The sequence below is a fragment of the Hyperoodon ampullatus genome (genome assembly GCF_949752795.1).
Source record: "Hyperoodon ampullatus genome assembly, chromosome: 14".
Lineage (NCBI taxonomy): Eukaryota > Metazoa > Chordata > Mammalia > Artiodactyla > Ziphiidae > Hyperoodon > Hyperoodon ampullatus.
This window is the reverse complement of record NC_136927.1, coordinates 83,902,179-83,911,046: the sequence shown is the minus strand read 5'-3', so window position 1 is coordinate 83,911,046 and position 8,868 is coordinate 83,902,179. Positions and strand designations below refer to the sequence as shown.

At 47.0% G+C, this 8,868-nt stretch overlaps 1 pseudogene across 1 annotated transcript in view; it reads left to right on the top strand.

The window, feature by feature from the left end:
• Nucleotides 1-206: 206 nt before the first annotated feature.
• Nucleotides 207-8,868, top strand: part of LOC307063356 (serine/threonine-protein phosphatase 4 regulatory subunit 1-like) — a 62,350-nt pseudogene continuing 53,688 nt past the window's right edge. Inside the window, exons 1-2 of the transcript in view lie at nucleotides 207-667; nucleotides 804-848. The product of the transcript in view is annotated as a serine/threonine-protein phosphatase 4 regulatory subunit 1-like (transcript). The remainder of the gene's footprint in view (nucleotides 668-803; nucleotides 849-8,868) is intronic.

Here is an 8,868-nt window from a genome sequence, read left to right as displayed (position 1 = left end):
AGGTGGGCGGGACGGCCCGGGGGCGGAAGGGGGGCTGGAGGGAGGGTCCCGGGGCAGGTAGGCGGCGTCCCGCACGGAGACTGGGAGAAGGGGCAAAGGGGACGTGGGCACGCCCGGGTCCCCGGCCCGCCCGGCCTCCCGCGGCCCTCCCAGCCGGCCCGCCGCCACTCACCCCCAGCAGACACACTTTGAGCTCCCTCAGCGCCATGGCCTGGGAGCCAGGGGCGCGGGCCCGCCGCCGCCCTAAGTTAAGGAGGGAGAGGCCCGGCCCAGCACGAGCATCCCCCAGCGCCGCCGCGGCAAGGCCTAGCCCCGGCCGCGGGGCGCGTAGAGGCGGCGGCCGCCCGTTCGCCGGTCCTCGGCCTGGCCCGTCCGTCACCAGCCGTGCGGGGCCCGCCTCAGCAGCCGGGACGGTGCCGCGGGTTCCCAGGCGCCACCGCTGCCGCCATCTTGGGACGCCAGCCGGGTCACCTGACCTCCCCGCCCACCTCGGCAGCCACCTTCGCTGCGAGGGCGGGGCCGGCTGGCGCCGCGAGGCTCGAGGCGGGGGCAGGGGGGCGGGGCCGCCGATGAGGGGCGGGATCCGAAGCCAGATACCCCGCCCCTCTTCCTCTGGCCCCGCCCCTCGCGCGCCGGGCCCGCCTCCAGGCCCATTCCAAGATGGCGGGTGAGTGGGGCTGGACTCCCCTACCCCCTACCCCCAAGCCGGGACCACCCCCTCGAGGCCCGGGGACCGCCCCCGCCCGCCCCTGAGGCCGCCTGCCGCAGCCCCCTTGTAACTCCTTATGTGTCTCGGTTTTCAGGGATCCCCCTGTACTTTGTGGACTTGCAGGATGACTTAGATGATTGTAAGTAACAGTTCGGGCGTCCCGCCCCTCCCTGGGAACCTCTCATAGAATTCGGGGTGCACGAAAGGCGGGGGTGGGACCTACGGGCTGGCCTCTCCGTGTTGGGCCCAGAATAGCGGGACCCCCAACTGCCTTAATCACTTGTGGTGGTCCCTCCTCACTGGGCGGGGCGGCCGAGGATGGGAAGGATTTTTGTTGCTGGGAAACTTCTGACTTCCTGTCACTTTCTTTCTCTTCCTCCTCCTCCTCCTGCTGCGGCGGCCCGGGAGGGGTGGGAGGGCTAGGCTCTCCTCCTAGTGATTCCGGGAGGGGGGAGGCGTGGCCACCTTGGGGGCCGGGGGCTTCCCCCCAGGGCCTCCACTTTTTTCCCTGGGACTTTTCAGAGTGCTGGGGAGTTTAGGAGGTTCGGCTCCCCGTGTGGCCGGCCACAGACTCGCACAGACTTCTCCAGTGTCCTGGCCACAAGCCCAGCTCCGTTCTCATCCCTAGGAGCCCATTGGGTGGGTATCCTTCACCTGTCCCTTCCTGCTCTTTCCTTTAGAATCACGTTAAGGACTGATGGCTGGGGAAGGTGTTCCTGGAAATGCAGGTTCGCATTTGTGGTGACTGAAGCATTTCCTTTCCATTCAACAAACATTTCTTGAGCACCTGCTGGTTCTGGGCCGGCCATGCGCGGAGCCCGGGACCTACAAACTCGAACCCGAAACGGTGACGACTCTCAGGGAGCTCACAGTCCAGGGAGAGAGCCGACAGATAATCACCAAACGCCGGGTTGCCTGCTGATGAAGGAGGCCTGTACAAAAAATCACAATAGCCAACATTAATGGGGGCTTACTGTGCGCTTCCCTTCCCCATCTACAAGTTTCCTACTAACAAGAACTGGTGTTTACAGAAAACACCATAGGTCAGGCGCAGTTTAAACCCTTTATACACATTACTTCTTTTAGAAGGAGGCAACTTTATTAAAGTAGAATGACACTTGAAGTGGCCAGTGTTTAGGAGCATGGGTCCTGAAGTCAGATGGCCAGAGGGTGAAGTCCTGAGCCACTCTTTACTGGCTGTGTGATCCCGGCCAAGTCACTGTACCACTTGGAGCCTCATTGCCTCATCTGTAGAATGGGCATAATAGAAGTCCACCTCAAAAGGCTTCCGCGCAGGTTAAATAATAAAAGGTTTAGCGTGAAGCCTTGTACATAGGACACGCTGGGTAAATATTATCTGCCATTATTATTGTTGTGATCATTATTCATAATTATTTAACACTGTGGGGCAAAGTACAGTGTTGGCCCCAGGTTTACAGAGCTGAATGTTTCGGCCAGCAGGCATCTTCGAATGGAAGGAATGTAGCCTTTCTCTTGATAAACAACAGTAACCTGCTGTTAAGGCACCTCTCATTCATAGATTCGATATTTGGCCTGGCTGGAAAAGCTGATTTCTAGCTATATCAGTTATCTAACAAACCACCCCAAAACTCAGTGGCTTAAATCAACAGCATTTTGTTATTTCTAACAATTCTTTGCATTGACTGGGTGATGCAGAAGCTTCGTGTGTTCTTTTTGAACTCTGGGAAGATAAGAAGGTCCAAAATAGCTCTCTTCACATGGCTCTTGGACAGGAAATCTGCTGGGACTGCAGGTCAGGGCCTCAGTTCTCTTCCAGGAGGTTCTTCCACTTGGCTAGCTTGGGCTTGTCACAGTGTGGTGACGGCAGACATTTGGACCTCTTTTCTGGCAGCTAGCTTCCTTTTGTCTTTTTTGTATATGTGTTCAAAAAGGAAGAGATTATATAGGAAAAAATAATTCTGATTTTCCTTTGGCCCTGTTTGTGCAAATATTGGGTGTTTGAGACTTGTGATAAAGAATGCCATAAATACTCTTTAGCAGACTGCTGAAGACTCGTCCCAGTAAAGAAGAAAACCAGCACTGTGGCTCTGAACACACCCATGCCATGGGTAGGGCAACTCTGGGAGCCTCCTGGGGCTTTTTTTTTGAGCAGGGGTGGGGGCTTCAGGGTGCTGTTCCTATGAAATTACAATATAATTGGTTTGATTAATAGCCATAATAGGAGGGCCTGTCCCCCCAGTCATTTATGCAGCCCTGGGTCCCACCTTTGCACTGTACTGAGGTGGTATTTGGGAAGCATTATCGTGCTGTGATTGATAGCAAGAACCCTGAGGTCCTGTATCCCACTTCCTGCCTTTAGCTGAGTCAGTGTGAGCAGATCACTGACTCTGTTCACATTCTTCATCTGGAAAATGACATAAGAATTGGAGATGCTTCATAGGACTGATATGAGGATTAGATGAAACAATACACATAAAACATTTTAGCCCAGTGCCTGGCATAGAGTATTCTATTCAATGATTTGATTACTGTTCTTATTTTAACCATCATCATTATTGCTAGGCACTCGTATACGATTTTCTGATTCGGTTTTAAGGGCTGCTACTCTGTGAAGTAGGTGGGATTATTCCTGTTTTACAAATGATGAAACTGAGAATCAGAGAGGTTAACTAACTTATCCAGTGTGGCACAGGTCATAAATGATAGAACTAGCAATCCAACTCTGTTCCTCTGAGTCTTGTTTTTTTTATTCCATCACACAGATTGACCTCACAAATATCCTTAAGCTAATGGCAGGAGCATGGATGTTGGTTGCGGTGGTTCTCCATCTGTTGTCCTTTTTGGGCATTTTTTGTCTAAACGATGGGATAACCGCTCCATTTAGGCTCTAAGTCACTTTGGGCAGGAACATAGGTCGTCCTTTTTCATCACCCAGTGTCCTCCATAATCTAGGTGTTCAATTAATGTCATTACTGGTAGTGATAATGGATGACGAGTCTTGTCCGATTTACTTTGTGATTTCTTGATTAAATTGGCTAACTTCAAAACGAAGCCATAATGAAAGGCTGCTCTGTCTTTTAAAATCATTCAGAGTCTTCGGGTCATTGCAGCACAGAAAAGATTTAATTTTAGTGAATTAGCTTGCTGAAGCAATCTAAATTCCTTCTCTTGAGAGCAGAAAGTATGTGGGATGGTCTGGCACAGTGGTCCTGGTGGTGGATTGCACGTAGAAAGTGGAGCTGGATGCGTCTGTGCCTCAGGGGCTTAAAGTCCTGTGACCGTCTGGGTTGCTTAAAGCAGGTGGAGGCTGAAGAGGTATTACTCCTGGTAAGGTTTGCTTGGCCAATTGGAATTTAAGTGTGTACCAGTGGTGGGTGAAAAAAAAGGGGAATCTGTTGCAGATATAAAGAGACCTAAGAGACCTATCAACAAAATACAATACGTGGTCATATTTGGATCCTTAGTTGAACAAATCGGCTATAAAAAGACATTATTGAGACAGTTGGGGAAAATTAAACTTGGGCTGGGTATTAGGTTATATTAAGAATCATTATTTTGTCAGATGCGATAGTGGTGTCACAGTTTTATTCAAAGGAGAAGGACCTTATCTAACAGAAACAAATAAGCATTTATGGGTGAAATGATTTAATGTGTGAGGTCTGCTTTGAAAATGCTGCAACAAACAATAAATCATAAAAGTTGGGAAGAAGGATGAGTGGGAGAAATTGGCAGAATGTTTACACTTGTTGAAACTGGTTGCTAGGGGTGTGGGGTTTATTATACTATTCTATTTGTTCACGTGTTTGAAAATTTCCTTAATAGAAAGTTTTTAAAAATGAGGAAAGTTTCATATATGATCAAACGTCTACATGAAGAGTTTAAAGCTGGATTTCAATTCTGAAGTCAGCTGCCATGTTATTGTAAGATGCGTTTAGCTTCAAAAGACAGACTTGGAGAATCTGTTAGTATTTGAGGGACTGTGTATTTCTTTTCAAATGTTTAGTTTTTGAGGTATCTATGAAAGAAGTTGGAAGAAAGTATACTTCTGTTGATGAGAAAAGCTAGGTGCCAACAAGTAATATCTGTTGAAAATGGGATTAGCTAAGTCAGAGGGATACAGATAGACTCTTTGAATCTTAATGCTAGAAGGAGTGGTGTATGTTCAAGCTTGAATAAAAAACATCCTCCAGAGCAGAATGCATTCCATTTCACCTGCCCACATTGGTCCAGGTTTGTAAAAATGTTCTGCTTGAGGACCACAGCCAAACAGAGAAAATAGATTAATTTTAGCCCCAAACCAAACCATTGAACCTTCTCTCTGAACTATTATATAAACTCAAATCAAAGATTGTCAATTTTTTTTTAAGGTAATGACCTCCCTGTTGAGTTAAATAGTTTGAACAGCAACTTGAATGTGCTTATAGTTGGGAAATAGAACAAAATCCAAACATCAGACTATTCTCCAAGTCAGAGATGGGCAAATTTTTTTTTCTGTAAAGGATCAGATAGTAAACATTTTAGACTTTGTTGGCCAGAAGGCCTGCTATAACCACTCAAGTCTGCCACTGTAGCCTGGTAGCACTCACAGATATACATAAATGAATGAACATGGCTGTTTGCTAATAAAACTTTATTTACAAACACAGGGCTGGATTTGGCCCTTGGTTCTAAACCAAACTTGATTTCATTTCTTTCCCTTTTTTTTGGGGGGGGGGATTTTTTTTTTTTTTAATTGAAGTGTAGTTGATTTACAATGTCGTGTTAGGCTCAGGTGTACAGCAAACGGATTCAGTTGTATAGCAAACGGATTCAGTTGTATATACATATATTTATATTCTTTTTATTATATATTTATTATATATATATTCTTTTTTCAGATTCTTTTCCATTATAGGTTATTACAAGATATCGAGTATAGCTCCCTGTGCTCTACAGTAGGTCCTTGTTGGTTAGTTATCTATTTTATATTTAGTAGTGTATATATGTTAATTCCAAGCTCCTAATTTCTCTCTCCCCCCTTGGTGTAACCGTAAGTTTGTTTTTTATGCCTGTGTGTCTGTTATGTAAATGAGTTCATTTGTATCCTTTTTGTAGATTCCACAGATAAGTGGTGTCATACATTTGTCTTCCTCTGAAACTTGATTTCCTTCTGTCTGCACCCAGAAGTCTGTCAATTAGCTGAGCCACCCTGAAAGGCTGCCTTTCCCACTGGGCTCAGTTTGAAGAGCTGACTTTTGCCTGCACAGCCCCTGCTTTGCTGAGGAGCCCTTGACAAGTTGTTCAGCCTTCACGTCTCCTTTTTCCTGTTGGCGTGTTGGATATTAAAAGCCTGTACCTATCTCCTCCCAACAGGATGAGGGTGAGCAAGGAACAAAAGAGTCAGCATGGTGTGGGCCGAGGCAACTGTGCTTCCCGGCTGGTAATCGTAATGCATTTTACTTTGGTTGTTCTGTATTTTCCATTTCCTATGAGACAACCAGATGAACATTAGAGATTCCCTGAAATTGTCTCTGTTTAAAAAGAGAGTTTTATATGGCTTTCTACCTCACAAATGAAGATTTTTTTAAGCAGAAATTTTGCAACAAAACCTAGCTAATGAAAGAGAAAGTGGTTTTGAGCTTCAAAACACCACTTAGCCTAATGAGGAGAAAAAATAAGAGATGAGAGCAAGTGGCTGCTTTCCCTGTTTGGAAAGTCGTTCATCCATGTAGCAGATGTTTCTCCAGCTCCTCCCAGGCACCAGCCTGTGGGAGGCACTGGGGACTGAGGGATGAAGAAGCCCTGGGCTCCATCCCAGAGCTGCTCCCACCTAGAGGGAAGGTGTGCGTAGAGATGGCACAGATGGGAGGTGCCGGTTGAGTTGGGTCAGGCCAAGGAGGGCAATGGGTGAGTGACCTCAGTGAGAACTTTTCCAGTGCAACCAGGGGCCAGAAGCCAGGCCAGAATGAGTGGCATCGAGAAGTTGAGGATATGTTGCCTGTAGTCCATGCATCGAGTACCCACTGTATTCCAGACACTGGCTGCCCATTGGGCATTTTGGGGAATGGTCACTGTTCTTGGGAGCTCCCAGTGTAGCCAGGAAAACAGACCCTTTTGAGAAGAAGCAGCTGGAGGGGTTGGAGGGGTTGAAGTCAGTTGCTTTTCTTCCTGGATAAGAGAGCCCAGAACACCTTTGCATTATTTATATCTACTCTGACAACCTCAAAAAAAGAGAAAAAGGATTTGGATGGCCCAGCCTTTCCACTCCTGGTTACTTGCCCACAAAACGTGAATACATATTTTAAAAAAGACAGGGTCATAGTTGCACTATCCTTAATAGTCGAAAACTAGAACCCACCCAAATGTCCATCGTGAGTGAAATGGATTATAAATCGTGGTTATGTTCACACGATGGAAAACTATGCAGTTATAAGAGTGAATTATCTACAGCGTCACTCAGTACTATGGATGAACTTCACAAACATAGTGGTTGGTGAAAGAAGCCAGACACAAAAGGGTATAGATTGGATGATTCTGTTTACACAGACTATGGAAACAAGCACAGCGATCTAGCTGATCTGATGTAGAAGGCAGGAGAGTGGTCCCCTTTGGGTAAGGCAGTAAGTGGAAGGGAGCATGGGGGGCTTTTGGAGATGCCGGTTCAATTGTCTTTCTTGAGGTGAGGACTCGTTTCACAGGCATATTCAGTTAAAAAATTGGTCACTTACTTTCTGTGCACTTTTCCGTGTGAATGGCATACTTCAGTTAAAAAAATAAGAATTGCTTTTTAAGATCAAGGCACAGGGGAGAGCATAACCGTGGATGGGGGGAAGGAGTCCGTGCAAAGGGGAAGATGGCAGACAGCAGGAGGGGAGGGTGATGGCGGGGTTGGACTGTGTAAGACAGGCATGGAACTCGGTGCATCTGCGGAGGAGTTTGCTTCTTTCCAGAAGGAGGAAGGCGACCTTCCTGGCAGTTTGGCCAAGGTGGTCACTAGAAAAGTGGTGTAATGTTGGCCAGCATTGCTTGATTGTCTCAAATATTTTGAACAGTAGGAAAATAGAGTCCCCCACGCGCATACACTCACCCCAGGGGCTGTGGGTTTTGTTCTGCAACCTTTTTTTCCTTTTCGAATCTGCCTCAAGTCTGAGTGGAGAAGTCGCTGCATTTTTCAGTAGCACTCTTCCGTCCATCAGACTGTGTAGAGTCTGGCCTCCTCACCCACACCTCCTCCAGCTCTGTCGCCAGCTGGGTGGGTTGGCAGGAAAATTGAGATGTATAATATCACAGTGGAGCCCACGAGCGGCTTGGAGCTGCAGAGTGCTTGCCTATCAGGTGACCCGAGTCAGTGTTTCCCGTTGACCGTCAGTGTAAAAGTCAGAGTCATAAATAATGACGGGTTTTGGAAGCCGTGATTAAAGCCACAAATCAAAGAGGAATTTCCATGTATGCATGGCCTAGAAAGGACGGCTGCTCATGAGCTGGGTTGGTCTCTTCAGCCAGCAAACTGCGTAGTGCTAGTAATAACCATCAGTAGCCCTCAAAGATTTGCGATAGAAAACATTATGCACTGGACGGGTCCGCTCATACAGGAGCTAATAAATCAGCGTGGGTCTTGTTAGAGAATGGCATTTACACAGAGAAAGTTTGCCTGCGCAGCTTGCCATTGAAATTTAGTTAAGTCAACAAAGACCTGCCATGGGGAGGGGTCAGTTCCACCTTCCGCGCCCCCCCCCAAAGTCAGTGAAGAAGCAAGAACGTTCTTTATCATTCGCCTGGGTTGGGTTTGTCTGGTGTAGCTTTTAGAAATAGTCCCAATTTAGGAATCTGCATTAGTATTTATAAGCCTGTTAGCAAGAAAGATGAAGCCACTTTAAATAATACATTAATGGATGGTTTACTCTAGTGTCCCCCCCAAATCATATAAGGCCTTGCAGAGACTTGGTTATTGTTCATCGAAGAGTGGCTAATGAGAAGCGCTAAGAATGATCAATTACATAAGCTCTACATTAATACAGATTTCTCTCTCTCTCTCTCTCTTTTTTTAAGTACACATTTTGCAAATAAGGCTAGACTCCTTCTCAGCCACCATCAACCAATCTTCTAACATTTTGAAGTGGACACAGACAGTGGGTCACATCTGTCATGTTTTCTCCCAACCAATGTCCCCTAGTGCTGTGTTAGAGACAGAATATTGG